This window comes from Hyperoodon ampullatus, assembly GCF_949752795.1.
Source record: "Hyperoodon ampullatus genome assembly, chromosome: 8".
Classification (NCBI taxonomy): Eukaryota; Metazoa; Chordata; class Mammalia; order Artiodactyla; family Ziphiidae; genus Hyperoodon; species Hyperoodon ampullatus.
This window is the reverse complement of record NC_136921.1, coordinates 16,840,948-16,856,694: the sequence shown is the minus strand read 5'-3', so window position 1 is coordinate 16,856,694 and position 15,747 is coordinate 16,840,948.

The window sequence follows — 15,747 nt, the reverse complement described above, 5'->3', positions numbered from 1 at the left end:
AATCAAGTGATCTCCATGTCATCTTCAAGTGAGCTTGAGTATTACTACACCACTCTGAGACTCTGTGACTATATTTAAAAGGCACAAATAAAGAAACTCATTAATAGAGCTTTGGAATGATTACAGGATTTAGCACTTGTAAAGTACCTAGTCGTGCCTGTCAAATAAATAGAATAACTATGTCATTGACATTGCTGATGTTGTTTCAGTCCAGTGTTGCTGCCTTGGAGCCACAGACATAGTCTTGTTTCCATCATCTCTGAGTTCTTGAGGCACCTCACATTAGTCTTCAAGTATTGACAACAGCAGACTGTAGTCATCAGCTAGGACTACCATAACAAAATTCCATAGACTGGGTGGCTTAAACAACAGAAAATTTATTTTCTCATAGCTCTGGAAGCTAGAAAGTCAAAGACCAGTGTCCAGCAGGGTTCAGTTTCTGGTGAGGCCTCACTTCCTGGCTTTTAGATGGCTGCCTTCTCACTGTGTCCCAACAAGGCCTTTTCTCTGTGTGCATGGTAGAAAGGAAGAGCTCTCTGTTACCTCTTATTATAAGGACACTCATTCTATTGGATTAGGGTGCACTCTCATGACCTTGATTAACCCTACTTATTTCCATTGAGGCCGAATCTCCAAACATAGCCACACTGGGGTTTAGGGCTTCAACATATGAATCTTGGAGGACACAAACATTCACTCCATAACACAGACTCTCAACAAAACTAGTTCCTTCATCCTCTCAGACTCTGAATTTATCTCTATTTGACAGTGACTCTAGGACCTTGGAATTGCAAAAAATCAGCTAAAGGAAAACAGGATGCATCGGTGGATATGTTGATTGGCTTATTGAGCAACCTAAACTGAACATTTTCCAAAATGGCAGACCCTGAACACACAGAAGCTGCCTCAACTTTCTGAAAATGAAAACTCAGTGTTCAGCAATTGTGAGGAATTATTATTATATTACACAGTTTCATAAGAACATATTATCTTTTGTCAATGGGTTATTAGCAAATGTGTAAACGACCAATGGTCTTCCTTCTTCAATACCATCATTAACACACACACATCAGCAGCAGCATTTTGCACTTTCCAATCTCCTCCTTCAGAAGATTTATAAGAGCTGGATTTTTGTGCCCAGGGTAAAAAGATATTTTTATGGTGCTTCTGAGAGTCCATCAGCAAATCTTTAAAAAATATATGAGTCATATTTTACTTCATTTTTCTTCTTGAGAACTAAGATTAAGGAAAACCTTAGGGAGTATACCTACTTAGTTATTGCTCTCATATTAGGAGCAGAAAAGAGTGGGGAATTGTCATATAGTGTTGGTTTTGCCATAAATGCTGTGTGCATGAGTGGAAGAATTTTAATAAGAAAACTAAAAGATGTATTATATAGTATACAGATATCTAAGGACTGTTCAGGATAAAATATGAACCTTCATGTCTTGGAGAAGAGAAAGGAACTGCAGCAGTCTACCAGAGGCTGAGTTCCAGATTCCTGAGGGAGCACATTTACTCTATACTGTAATTAATGGTAACTTGCAGAGAATTTTTGGAAAAGAATGACTTATGATTACTTGGGTACATCTTTGTGCCATTCAACCAAATGAACCTAAGACAAAATGTATACCAGGTTATTGTCTCAAACCATCTCTTTTTTCCTATATTGTTTCTGAGACTTAATATTTTTAAATGAGTGCTCCTGAAGTATTTATTCCAAGTTACAAAAGTGCAATCCTTGCTAGTGTCATGCTGGGCCATCCTGCCACTTAAAATCTATGTAAGATGATTTTCAACCACCATCTCACACCCTGTAGAAAATCCAAAGTTCTCACTGTGAATATTTAGAAATTGTAGGGGTTTCTATTACTCCTTAGTCACCTTTGGTTCCAATTTCCAGCTTCCACTAAATTCTCTATATTTTGTTTCTGTGACTCTGCCTTTTCCCTTTTCTTGGTGGCTTCTCTTTACTGTACTCTTATCCTCTCAATACAAATACACTCTATCCAACTCATACAAAGCAGCTCTTAGAGATAGAAATTTACTGGTGAAGAATGAATAATGCTACAGAAATTTTCAGCAATTTAAAACTGGACATTACTCTTTTGTTTAACAAGTCCTTTAATAATTGTTGTCAACTTGAGATCCAAATTTTCATAACTTGACCGAGTGACCCCTCCTTTTCCTTCCTACCCCATTATAACTACTCTACTCTCCATTGCTCTCTCTCCCCACCAATTCATTTCTTTGAAGAAAAGTTTTGCTGTCTTTATTGCCTTCTTCCAATCTGTTCCTAAACACCTAACCTTCCACTTACAAACAGTTTATAAGGTACTTCCCTGAAGAAATATAATTCCTTCCCTCAGGGGAAAAAAAATTACCAGTTAGTAAAATATTTTATTTATTTCCCTGTATAAAGAAACTCTGAAAACCTAAGCTGTTTCAGACAAAATTGTGACCATCTCAGTGCAACCTCTCATTTTGCTGTGTAAGTGGAAAACATCCCAAGTCTCACCATCACCATTATGGCATTTTAATAACAGACAATCATATATTTTCATATCGTATTTCTTCAGCTAACAAAATAAAATGGAATAGCAATGCATTTTAAAAAATCTGATTTGGCGCAGCTTAGAAACAAGGGTAATTTCAAGCTGGACCTTTTGTGCTAAGAAGTGTCCTCAAGAGGCAAATGGCTCAATTATGGTCACTAACATTCAGCCAGTCCCTAGGCTCGGGAAGCCCAGGGGCATGGTGTGAAATTAAAAATAAAGAGTGACTATGTCTGTTCTGCATGATATGTAAAAATTTGGCATCATTTGTGGGCAGAGCTAGACTATGGAACAGCTAGAAAAATGTCAGTTCCGTGTATATTTAGGTTTCACTATCTATGAGAATTGTTTGTCCTCGATAAGCTTGCGTGCGCATGTGTGTGTGTGTGCTTGACAATGGTTACTCACCAGATGCCAGAAGAATTAGAAGACCAGTCTGCAGCTCATGCTGGTGGGAAAGTTTTTTTAAATATTCACGTTTTTTTTTAAATTAAACTTTTCAGTTAAATTAAAGAAATTAATATGTCATAAAAATAGTTTTCAAAATTTAAGACAAAAGACTTTGGAGATAAAAATATATGAATCCCTCACTACTAGACAGTAGCAAGGTCAACTGCCTACCTACAATTCAAGTCAAAGGATAACATAGTCACACACAAATTTTAAAACAAATACTTTCAATCTAATAGAGGACTTAGCAAACAAATTGCAGGGCTGAAATAACTTTTCTCAGGTTGAAGGAAATTATATTATATTTAAAATTTTTTTGGTGGGAAACTCTTAAAGAGACAAAATTTAAATGTCCACACCCACCTGTACTGTGGGGTGAGACTCAGAGTATCAAAGATCATGAATCTGGTCCTCCTGGAGTCTCTTGGACATTGTATTAAACATATTACTTTTAAGTTGAGGAAACAGACTGACAAGGGAGGAAATTCTGGAGTGAGACAAATCCTTGGTTAGTAAAAGCGTTTCCAAAAGATGGATGAAGTTAAGAGAGGCTTTCTTCCAGAGGACAATAACACTAATCACTGAGGGAGAGAGAAAAACGAAGAGCTGTGATGGACCCAGAGGCTGGCTTTGGTTTGGAAGGGCCTCGATCTCCCTCATATATTTTTCCCACCTGTATTTTCATTCCTTTCAACTTCCCCCACCAAACAGCATATGAGAGAGCCCTAGAACCATCTGTGCATAGTGGAGCATGGGGAACAAAGAACTAGGCAGTAAGGGGAAGTGGGTTCTGCCCCAAATACCCCCCCTCTCCTGGGCCCAAGAAGGAAGCCGCCCTCCACAATGGATACTGCCAGGAGTTCCAGGCTATGAAAGGCAGTGGATGGAACTGAGCAATGTCCCCTGCAGAGCTGGGAATCATGAGATAGAGCATGAGATGTGGATGAGCAGCTGCCAGGACATGACTCAAGAAGGACAGGAGACCAAGCGCTCTGTACTCCAATATATACCAAGGGAGGTGGCCACTGAAATGAGTGGAAACTTGTGTTACTTTTGCAGGAAGAATGGAACAGAATCTGGCACTTGCAAGTGCATCGGCAATGTGAACTTGAGAGTAAAAGACATTGCATTCTAGTAATGTTAAAGAAAATAGAAGAAATATTCTTTCTCTAATTCTGATCTACAGGCACATCCAATTCAGAGAAAGGAAATGTGACCTCTTTAGGAGATGCAATTTTGGAGTTGAACTCTTGAAGATATTTTGGAAGTAAGTGCTAGCTACGATTTTAATAATATTAATTTCTCCCTGTAGTCAAGTGTTTTCCAATTTAAAAAGGATGAACATTTACAAAAATGAATCACTTTGGTTTATGTTTATGAAAAATTCACTGCACTGTTCTTATTTTCTCATTTCTTTGAGAACCACTGGAAACTTTGCCATGAACCCTCAATAATGAGATCAAAGATTTTTAAAGCTATAACTCTAGAAGAGCTAAACCTGTCTACGAGCTTTCATTAGGTGAGTTTCTGGGTATCCATGCCTCAGTGGAGAGCTATGCTTCGATATCTGGTGTAAAGATCTTGATTTCAGTCTATTATTCTTTTCTGTCACTTTTCCCCTCAAGTTTATAATAAACTTGGCTTGGATATTCCTAAAAAAAAAAAAAAAAACGAATTGCTTTGGAAAGGTATGGATATGGTAAAAGTAAAACTGATTACTTTTTTCACTGGAGAGCAGCCTGGGGAGACGCACACTGCCTCGTGTCACCTGCTGTTCTTTTCTTGACTCCACACATGAGTGGGCATCCAACATACTAATCCATATCAGACACTCCCCTTTTTGTCTCTTTAGACAGAACTTGGTTAACAGCTGAGTTTTAGACAGTGAGTTCATGCCTTCAGTAATCAAAGCTTATTTCTGATTTCTCTGAAAAGGAAATAACCATAATGCTTTTGTCGAAAGTGACATCATTGAACTATAATTATTTCTAGCACCAAGGGGTGCATGAGGAGGCATTTTGTAAAATCTGTACAGTAGATGAGCAATTCATCAAGGATCCCAAGACTTTGCTAGCATACTGTGATGGCTAATTTTATGTGTCAATTTGTCTAGGCCACCACACCCAGATATTTAGTCAGGCATTATTCTAGATGTTTCTGTGAAGGTATTTTTTTTGGACGAGATTAACACTTAAATCAGTAGACTTTGAGTAGAACAGATTACCGTCTGTGATGTGGATGGGCCTTATCCAATCAGTTGAAGACCTTCATAGAAAAAAACCTGACTTTCTAAGAAGAAAAGGAAATTCTTCCAGCAGACTGACTTCTGACTCAACTGCAAATCACCTTTTTCCTGGGCTTCAGCCTGTCCATTTACCCTGATGATTTTGGACTTGACAGCCTCCATAATTGTGTGGCCAATTCTTTAAAATAAATCTCTCTCTCTCTCTCTCAGAATCCTGACTAATACCGATATTAAGTATATCCCACACCATGCTTATTTTTTTTTTTTTTTTTTTTTTTTTTTTGCAGTACGCGGGCCTCTCACTGTTGTGGCCTCTCCCGTCGCGGAGCACAGGCTCCGGACGCACAGGCTCAGCGGCCATGGCTCACGGGCCTAGCCGCTCCGCGGCATGTGGGATCCTCCCAGACCGGGGCAAGAACCCGTGTCCCCTGCATCGGCAGGTGGACTCTCAACCACTGCGCCACCAGGGAAGCCCACCATGCTTATTTTGAATTCGTGGAGAAAGGATGTACCACTGTACATCTGTGTCAGTTATAACTGCAACAGTTTTTCCAAATACCTACTTACACTTTCTTATTTCTGAATATCCTTGAAAGAAGATAGAAATCTTCACCCCTTCCCTGAGCCACACAATCAGGAGAGAATCCCTTGATCAAAATCAAAAGTAATTTTATACGTAGTATCAATAGTGTATATATGTCAATCCCAATCTCCCAATTCCTCCCACCCCCCCCTTCCCCCTTGGTATCCATACTTTTGTTCTCTACGTCTGTGTCTCTATTTCTGCCTTGCAAACAAGATCATCTATATCATTTTTCTAGATGTCACATATATGTGTTAAATGTGATATTTGTTTTTCTCTTTCTGACTTACTTCACTCTGTATGACTATGTATAAAATAGACAACTAATGAGGACATACCGTATAGCACAGGGAACTCTACTTAATGTACTTTGGTGACCTAAGTGGGAAGAAATCCAAAAAAGATGGGACATATGTGTATGTATAGCTGATTCATTTTGCTGTACAGTAGAAACTAACACAACATTGTAAAGCAACTATACTCCAATAAAACTTAATTTAAAAAAAATAAATTCAGAGGTAAGTATTCAAATATTAAAAAAAAACACTAAATATCACATTTGTGCTCAAGAAACTTCACGTAATTAGATGAGAATTCAATAATAGTAATACACCTGTTGCAGGATGAGGGAAGAGATCTGACAGAGAATAACACAGACAAGGCTGGTGACATATTAACCAGAGTCTACATGGAATGGGGGAGGGACACTGCAGACAGAGTGGATTCCACAGCGTTTGTAACAGTAAGATGTCAAGAAAGTTTTGAGTTGTTCATCCCACCACAGTTACTTCACTGCCAATAAATTACAGAAACCCCGGAAGCATCACATTCGAACCATAAAAATAAAGGAGAAATCTCTTAGCTTCAGAACTCCACCCACATGGAAATCCCAATGGCTTAGCTCAAAAGCCAGAAGCATTTGAAAGGAATACCATCTATCTATTAATCACGGATCTTTCTACCAACTTTTTCAGACTGAAGAATTTTACTGATATGTAAAAAATTCAGAAGAAACACTAGAATTGCTTTTAATAGGATTTCTTATAAAAAGACTACAATTTATAATACAAACTGAATTAGGAGTTATTTTTCTCAAAAGCATTGATTTCTAGATCCTTTGGCTAATGTATTTCTATGGATGTCAATGAAACTATTCACCAAAATGTACAAAATAACTGAGTTAAAACAGAATGTAAAAAATACATATTTCAAGAATTCAAATGTCTAAGTAGGTAGCTCCTACCATGAATGTTTATTTATTTACAAATTATATACTTGTAATACCTAAAATGTGTCATGAGCATTATAAACCAAATATAAAAGTAGAAAATTTTAAAGGATAAAATCAAAATGCATTTTTAAAGATCTAGTATTTTCTTTCTTTATTCCAGTAGATGGTCTTGTGCAGACCCTACCCTGGGGGACAAATGTCATGAAGAACACCTCTTCAAATTCTGGCTGTCTGAGCTCCTATATAATATTAATGTACTGGAAATATACAAGTGATAACCTTATTTTAGCTTGCTAAGTACAAATCAATCCAATGTGGTCTAAGATACCTTTATAAAAATTATCTTAGAAATCCCTTTTTAATAGGTATATGAAAAAAAATCTCTGACTTTTCTCCTTTATATGTTTCCAGGTAAAGTGCTTCTCTCAAGCCCTCAAGAAGCCACTTCAATACTTCCTTAGAATATATTTCCATATCTTTCCATTCAGAACACTTACCTTTGCTATTTTTTAATGGCATATTGTGTTCTACTTTTGTAGATTTATTTTGTTTTCATTCTGTCTCCTTCAGTATAAATTTATATTTTCAAGGGCAGGCACAATGTCTTCTGTGCCTCTCACTGTCTTGCATGCAGTGAATAATCCTTAGAGTCATGTAGTATTTACTTGGTTCTTCACGGAAGAAGAATAATTCATGATCTCACTCTGGTCAGAGAAAGCAAAATAACTTCAGTGTTGTCAAACAAATCATGGTGGCCTTTACTTGGAATGCATTCTCTTGGAAGGCCAACTTGCTACAAATATATGCTATGGACCAGCTGAACAATGAAATGAACAAGGGTTCATGACACAATGTTCCACAAATTTTGCCAACCACACCCCGTCCCCTCTGCGGGGTAGGAAAAGGACAGCAAGGTTCAAATGCAAGCAGCCCAGGGAAGAGCAGAGTGTACCCTCAGTACTGGCCTCTTCGAACTTGGGGATGCACTTGTTCACCATTTCCTAAATGGAAGGTCAGACCTCAGAACCTTCCTTATGCAAAGGACTGTGAAGTTCTGAAGATCTTCCTGGTCCACAGAATGACATTCAGGATATTCAGAACAAAAAAATCAGGACTAAATAAAGTTTTATGAAATCACTGTGGGTGATTTCTTCAATAAAATAATAGGCTGTTTACTGTAAAAGATGAAGTATGTGGGGAAAAATATGTATTACACCACACAGCACCATGAAATGTATTTAGTTTCAACAGAAGCAGAGTATCTCAGAGCTGGAATAAAATTTATCTGCCCAATCTTTTCATTTATTTCTAACCCTTTTATTTTATAGATGAGGATGCTGAGGGTGAAACAACTTTTCTGAGATACATAGATAGCTAGTGGGAGAATCAGAATTAGACTCAGGGGAGAAAAACATAGAGACAACACGAAGAACTAATTCATTATATATATAGACCTTAGGTTTTTAAAGCATATCAGTGTTAAATTGCTAGGGGAAAAAATAAATGACCAAAATGAATGTGTCAATTTTCCAAGCCATTTCAAGACCTAGACTCATATTTCAATTTTATTTTTTTAATTAAAATTATATTTGAGGTAACAAGTTACACCAGGACAGAATTACATTAAAAACATCTAACCCCAGGAGTAGTCTCTATAAATAGCTACACGTGTATCATTTCAAATAGTTTTCTGTTAGCTTAATACACATATTTGTATGATACATCTATACATTTATAAGTACATGAAAAAATATATTTTTGTCTCAAAATGGCTACATACTAAGAATATTGCTCAGTAATTAGCGTTTTTTCACCTAACAATAAATCATAGACAATTTCCCATAGCAGCAGGCTTAGATCTGCTTTATTCTTTTTAATGGCAATATTATATTTTATGGTATGTATAGACTGTTATTTATTCTCCTACGGAGAGAAAAGTGGGTCATTTCCACTAATATATTCTTAGATGAAATGCTGACTTAAACATACAAACCTCACTGCTTTTACTGTGATGGTATTTCTTCAGGTCAGATATCTAGAAGTGGAATTTCTGGGACTAATATTTGAGAATCATTTTAACAGGACTTAAAAGAGACGGTTTTTCAGGGGGAGATTTTTTTGCATGTATTCATGTAAAACTTTTAAACATCTACTTCTGCTAGATGCTGATTGCACTCCTGGTGGAATATTCTCTTGTCTTCTGAGGTCACTTTTAAGATCACTTGATTATAGGACTTTGTTTGTTTGTTTCATTTATCTTGAAAAGCAATAATAATGCATGAAAAGTGAGTACATGTCAATGAATATTCATTGCCTAATTGTACAACTCTTTGGAGATGACTTACATTTTCAAACTCTGACCCAGTTATGACCTTTGAAATTAAAATAATATAATTGATATAAAAGTTTTACATCACAGACCATAAAACAAAAGAGTTGGAAAGTATCAAAACTATATTTGGTGATTCCATCTGACCCGGTTCTTCTTCACCATATCCTCCTCTTGTTATTTCCCAGGCAGCCCTAACACTAAATTTTAAATTTTTCACATGTGCCGTGTATAACACATACCCCAGAGATGGCAGCAGTTACCAACCTAATCCCGTTTCTATTCAAATATACTTCAGGAAGGACTTGATCTTAGTCAATGACTACCTGGCAAAATTTAAAACTGTGAAAGAAAGACTTAAGAAAAGAGAGGGAAAGAACTAACATTTATCAGAGCACCTGCTTTGTAGACTCTCCATGTCCATCACCTCTTTTATTCTTCCCTGGCCAGAGGGGAACAATCTACGTCTCCTGAATGGAGACATAGATTGTTTAGGAAGCTCATACATCTGGTAAGTGATGGACTGGCAAAGGAAACCCAGGTTTTCTGACTCTAAAAGTGATGCTCATCTGTTTCCAGAACTGCCATTGTCATTGTCAACCCAGTCTCACTATACTGCACAGCTGAGAGCACAGCCCAGAGCCCATGAGTGACCTCCTGAGGGCCACATAGCTAGCAATACCTCTGGCCTCTGATTCAACATTCTTCCCACCAGCCCATTGGGTTTACAGAGATTTTGCAACTGGCATTAGATCTGACTAATTCTGAATATTAAAATGGGTCTCTGTCTCCTCACCCTGCTGCAGAGGAACTTGGTTTCTATTCACCTCAAGGGGCGGGGTTTCTAATGTGGGTGTGGCCACCATTGCTTCTGTCCACTTCCTTTCTCTCCAAAGGCTCTCTTCTGAACTGTATGAGCACAAACCAGAATGGCACTTTGCATGCCTCTTGACATTTTACTGCAAATGGAAAATCTGGCAATATCGAAAACCAGTCTTAAGTCCACACATGGCTAAAGAGAAAGGAGGTAGCAAAGAGCCATGGTCTGGCTGCCATTGTCCAGATAGTCCAAGGAGCTGAAATTATAATTTAAGAATTGAGATGGAAATAGGGCTCTCAGTTCCAACAATGAGGAGAGATGTCCCAGCAGTGGCTTCTTGAACTGTCACTGTGGTCCCCACTGTCGTTGAAAAGACTCTCAAACTCTCCATCAATTAAGGCAATGACCACCATCTTCTGAAAAGGCTTTCTGACTGAAACTTCATGCTTCATAGAGGTTTTATAAATAACCATTGAATGAATGGCAACCTCATGGAGACTCCCCCTCAGCTTGATTTTATCTTCAATGAGTTACTAGGTTGGAAATGCAGCAATTTCTATGTTAGATACACAGACTACATAGTTTCTTCCTTTACTAGGGATTTATGGACTATAAGAAGGTTCTGTTTTATTTACACTATTTATCAAAATGCACAAAACTAAGTGGATTTAAGTAGAATTTACTGTACACAATTAGAGGAACTAAATAACTGACTCCTTCCAGATGAAGACACCAACTTAAAAATTATGTACTACTTTATTTCTCAGTAAATTGGATATGATCATTGAAACAGTCATCTTTGGTCTACCTACACAAGGAGGTCAAATAAAATGAATAAGTTTTTAGTTTTCTTTAGAAATGTATCCTCTATAAATATTTTCTAGAACTCTTCTATGTGACAAATCTGTTCTGAATTTTCTACTTCAACAAAAACAGCTATTTATCTGACTTTTTTTTTAAAGCAAAACAATAACCTATGTGGGCATAGATAAGTCAGGCCATGTACCAGGTTACTCCTTTTATTAGAGCTTTTGGAAGAATTATTCAGAAAACTCTGGCTTTAGGGACTGTTCTCATTGTCTTTCTTCCCACATGGAAGAAGCTAAAAAATATTCATGAAAGATTGAGTAGGGCCAATTTTCTACGAGTCAAAACAACAGCAACGTCGATATTTCAGGGTCTGCAAAAACATGGCCATTCTCTTGCCTTGAAAAAATTGTTAGAAATCATTGTATTTTAATGAATTCAAAATAACTCAAGAGATTTCGGAGCTGCTTGGGTTCTGAAAGTGCAGAGATAAATCAGATTTTTTTATAACTTCTATTTGAGTAAAATAGATCTGATACTGTCCCTCTGTAGACCCACGGCAGGATGAGGCATAAGGTAACTGGTGATATTTTCATCATGGTCCTGGAGGACTCCTGGTTTCAAGGCAGTTTCACCTGTCACAGTTCCTTAGAGTTTACTGAGCTGTTTTCAGTTACTCATTCAAATATTCATAAGAAGTGAGGACCACAGTTTACTGTCTGGTAACAACTTCATTTTCGGCTCACACTAAGCTTGTCCTTGTGGATTGCTTCTTTTGACCCGGATTGGGCTTTCTGCAGTCACGTGGCCTTTCAAGGATAATGGAGTTTCCTTGGGAGTAAGCAAAAGAAGCATGTTCCATCTTTTATCTGCGCTTGACTGGATGATGAAAATAATCACAGAAGACAGTTATGGATTATCAAAGAGACAAGTGAAATAATCAAACCTATATCAAGCACTGCTTTGTGCTACCCAAGAAGGCAGATCGTTTAATAATTTACCTTGTGAGACTACGTATACTCCAGGAAATCCTAAAATGGCAACATATTAGTGCAAATATTTACTCAACAGTATTCTTGAATACAGTTATGAAAATATGTGTAATCTCATGATATGTTCTTGAAAGAAACCGAGGGACAGTATCATTTCTTCGCACAGGAGAAAAGTCCCTTCATTATGATCTCTCTATTATTTGATTAAAACGCTGGTTAAGGGCTTCCCTGGTGGCGCAGTGGTTGAGAGCCCGCCTGCCAATGCAGGGGACACGGGTTCGTGCCCCGGTCCGGGAAGATCCCACATGCCGCGGAGCAGCTAGGCCCGTGAGCCATGGCCGCTGAGCCTGCGCGTCCGGAGACTGTGCTCCGCAACGGGAGAGGCCACAACAGTGAGAGGCCCCCGTACCGCAAAAAAAAAAGAAAAAACGCTGGTTAGATAAACCTTTTAGGTAGACAAATTGTATTGCTTCGTTGGAGGCTAATATCTAACACTGAAATTAGCTGCAGTAATACATGAATTAGTGCAAATAAGCAACAGTATAACATACAAAGTGCTATTACTTAATTAAGCTATGACATGAGCTCTACACTGTCATTTTATCATCTACATCCTCTATGTTGCTACCGAAAAAAGGACTTGTCAGTCAAGATACATTTCTAAACTAACTTTATGCTTTGACATTAAACCTGAATTATTCTGGCTATAATGTACACCATATTTAGAGAAAGGGATAAGGTTTTTTTTTACCAATTTATTATTTACATTAAATAATACTCATTTTACAAAAAAAAAAATCTGTGCCTTTTTTTCCATTGAATTTTCAAGTCCTTTTTGTTAAAATTACCCTACATTTGTATAGTTCTTCTCAACGTGAACACACACTACGGTGCTTCTGAGACCATTTGTAATATTCTAAAAAAGACCAGGCAGGTAAATTTTGTATTACTTTATTTAGACTGGGGGAAAATATAACCCTGTCTGCAGCAAAGCAAAAGGAATTTCAATCTCACAGACACTGCCAGATTAAAAACCTGGAAAAGATCATTAATCTCATTTGTTTTCATTACAGAAACACTCGTTATCACAACTTTAGTTAAGGAAGTGCCAACGTTTATACTAGCAATTATGTATCGGCAAAATTAGTTCTAAAAAGTGAATCTCCTGGTACTATAAACTCTGTTTTTGCCACAGTCTTTATGTGTTGTGACAGAGAGGGTCCATGTTATGAATTCTTGACAGAATAAACAATTGCTTGAATAATGCTTGGCAGGAGCTGGAATTTAATATGAACTCCTAAATAAAGTACCTACATTTTCACGGATCTGATGTAATGTTTTATCCTTTAAAGGCAGATACATAAATATATATATATATATATATATTTTTTTTTTTTCTGACATGTTTCTTCCACCTTTATAAGGAGGAGAAAATGTAAATATTCACCCATTTCTTTTCATCTTTTTTAACAGCTCCATGAATGAACACTCTCTCCATGGTGGAGATCTCAAGCACAAGTGGGTCAGAAAGGAGTCCCGTGTTGGCAGCATGTTGTGCTTTAAACAGAGGCAATGAAAATTAAGTCTCCTTTAAACAGAACATCAGCGCTAGTGATGTGAAGGAATCTTGACACTTGTGGTATCGTCTGTGTGGTAAAATGCTGGTCTTCATGGAACTTAGATAAAAGATTCTAACCAATATTTCAGAAATGTCCCCTGACTAATTTTTTTTTTAATTACAGACACAGGATAAGTGAATTATTAAGATTTAGTAGGATTTTACTTTTTTAAAAAAATGTGTGCTATGGCTGCATCACTCACACTATTAAAAGCAATCCTTCCTTGCCCACCAGTCAAAGGAGAATCCAGAAAACTCCTTAGTTCTAGGGTAGTGAAATAACTTCCAAAGGGGAAGTCTCAATGCCAGGCTGTTCATCGAATGCAAGATGATGGCACACTTCATAATTACAATTATTTATTGAGGGCTTTCTGTGACAAGCACTTTACAGATACCATCATATTTAATATTCACATTATCCTGGAAAGGTAAGATTATCTACATTTTATAAAAGAGATTCAGAGATACTATGTTAAATATCTAAGGGCACACCCTTAGCAAGTGGCAAAGCAAAAATTCAAACCCAGTTTACATAAGTCCAATCCCCATCCTCCTTTCACTATGTGGTCCTGTTTCATGATTAGAGGTAATTGAATTAATAGTTAATGGGCACTATCCTGTCCCCTGACACTTGTGGAGACAACTATTTCAGCAATGTGACATTCCTCAAAGAGAGCCTCTATATAAATGTAATCCAAGTATAAGTGAAATTGAAGAGAAAACCCAAGGAGGCAAGCTGGGTTTGACCCTAGCTGCAGCTGCCACTGGGGACTTCTAAAAGTGGGAAGAAGGAAGCAAACATAGAAGAAAAGATTTCTGAGAGAAAAGATGTGAAAGGAAATAATCTTATAAAAAAAAAAAAACCCTATCACTGAGTAACAGAAGGCAGTTTGCAGCATTCATTCTAATGGAGAAGTTGGTAGACCATGTATGCATAAAAGAAACCATACAATAATGGATAGGGCTAGAAGCATTAGCACAATAGAAACATAGGTGATAAATCTTGACAAGAAGCATTAGCACAATAGAAACATAGGTGATAAATCTTGACATGCTTTGCACACCAGAAAATGAAAACCTTCAGCCATTGGTACATGACCAATGATAGAAGAAAATGACGGCCAGTCTATCAAAGAGATTGACAGAGATCCACACAGAGTCACTACGGTGGAGCAGAAGATGCTGCTGAGTCAGATACTGAGGGAAGGGGATTCATGGCAGGACCAGATGTGAAATACAGCCATTGTCATTCTTGGCTAAGGGTTCAACCAACCCAGTCTGATGAAAAGAAACTGGAAGTTAGTGTGCCAAAACTACATCATAATTGATTCTATATACAATTTGAAGTTCATGCATATGTGTATATTTGGATATAAGTCATTTTCAAAACTTTACATGGTTTACTCTAGTCTGTTTAACTAAGTTTTAGTCTTCATGAAATCACAAATCAAATATCACTTGAAGTAAAACTTAAGCAAAGTTACTGAACTAAATACTCCCAAATGACAGTTGAAAGAATCATCCTGATACACAGATAAGGGTAGACCATATATAACAACTAACCTTTTGTTAATACCCACCAAGTTTCAATAATTCTAATCTTTAAAATAACCTTGCAAATAAATATTAATATACCTCTTTATGAAGGAGAGGAAGAGAAATTAAGAGATTCTCTGAAGGTTTTCCAGTTACTACTTACAGAACTGAGATTTGAAGCCAAGATGGTCAGGCTTTAAAATCCATGCCATTCACCCATCTGCAAGTTGCACGTACCCCAAGGTTAAGAATCAGCTCCTAGGGGATGGACCTGAGCATTGTCTATTATTGGGTGCTTAAACCACCTCTTAATTAAGGAACGGGCTTGAAATCTTAACACAGAATATTTCAATGTCCCATAACTTCCCTAAGATCTGGAATCAACAAAAAAGTAAGATAACTGAAAATATCATGGTCAGTGAACTTTAAAATAAGGTCATGTTTAATGATACATAATGGTAAAATGAGCAATTAGTTCAGCAATTCCTTTCTGTGGAATAATCTATCTAACATGATGTCTGGCATTTAATAAAACGTCTATCATTTCTCATCAATTCTGAGATGAAGTTTTTCATACTTTA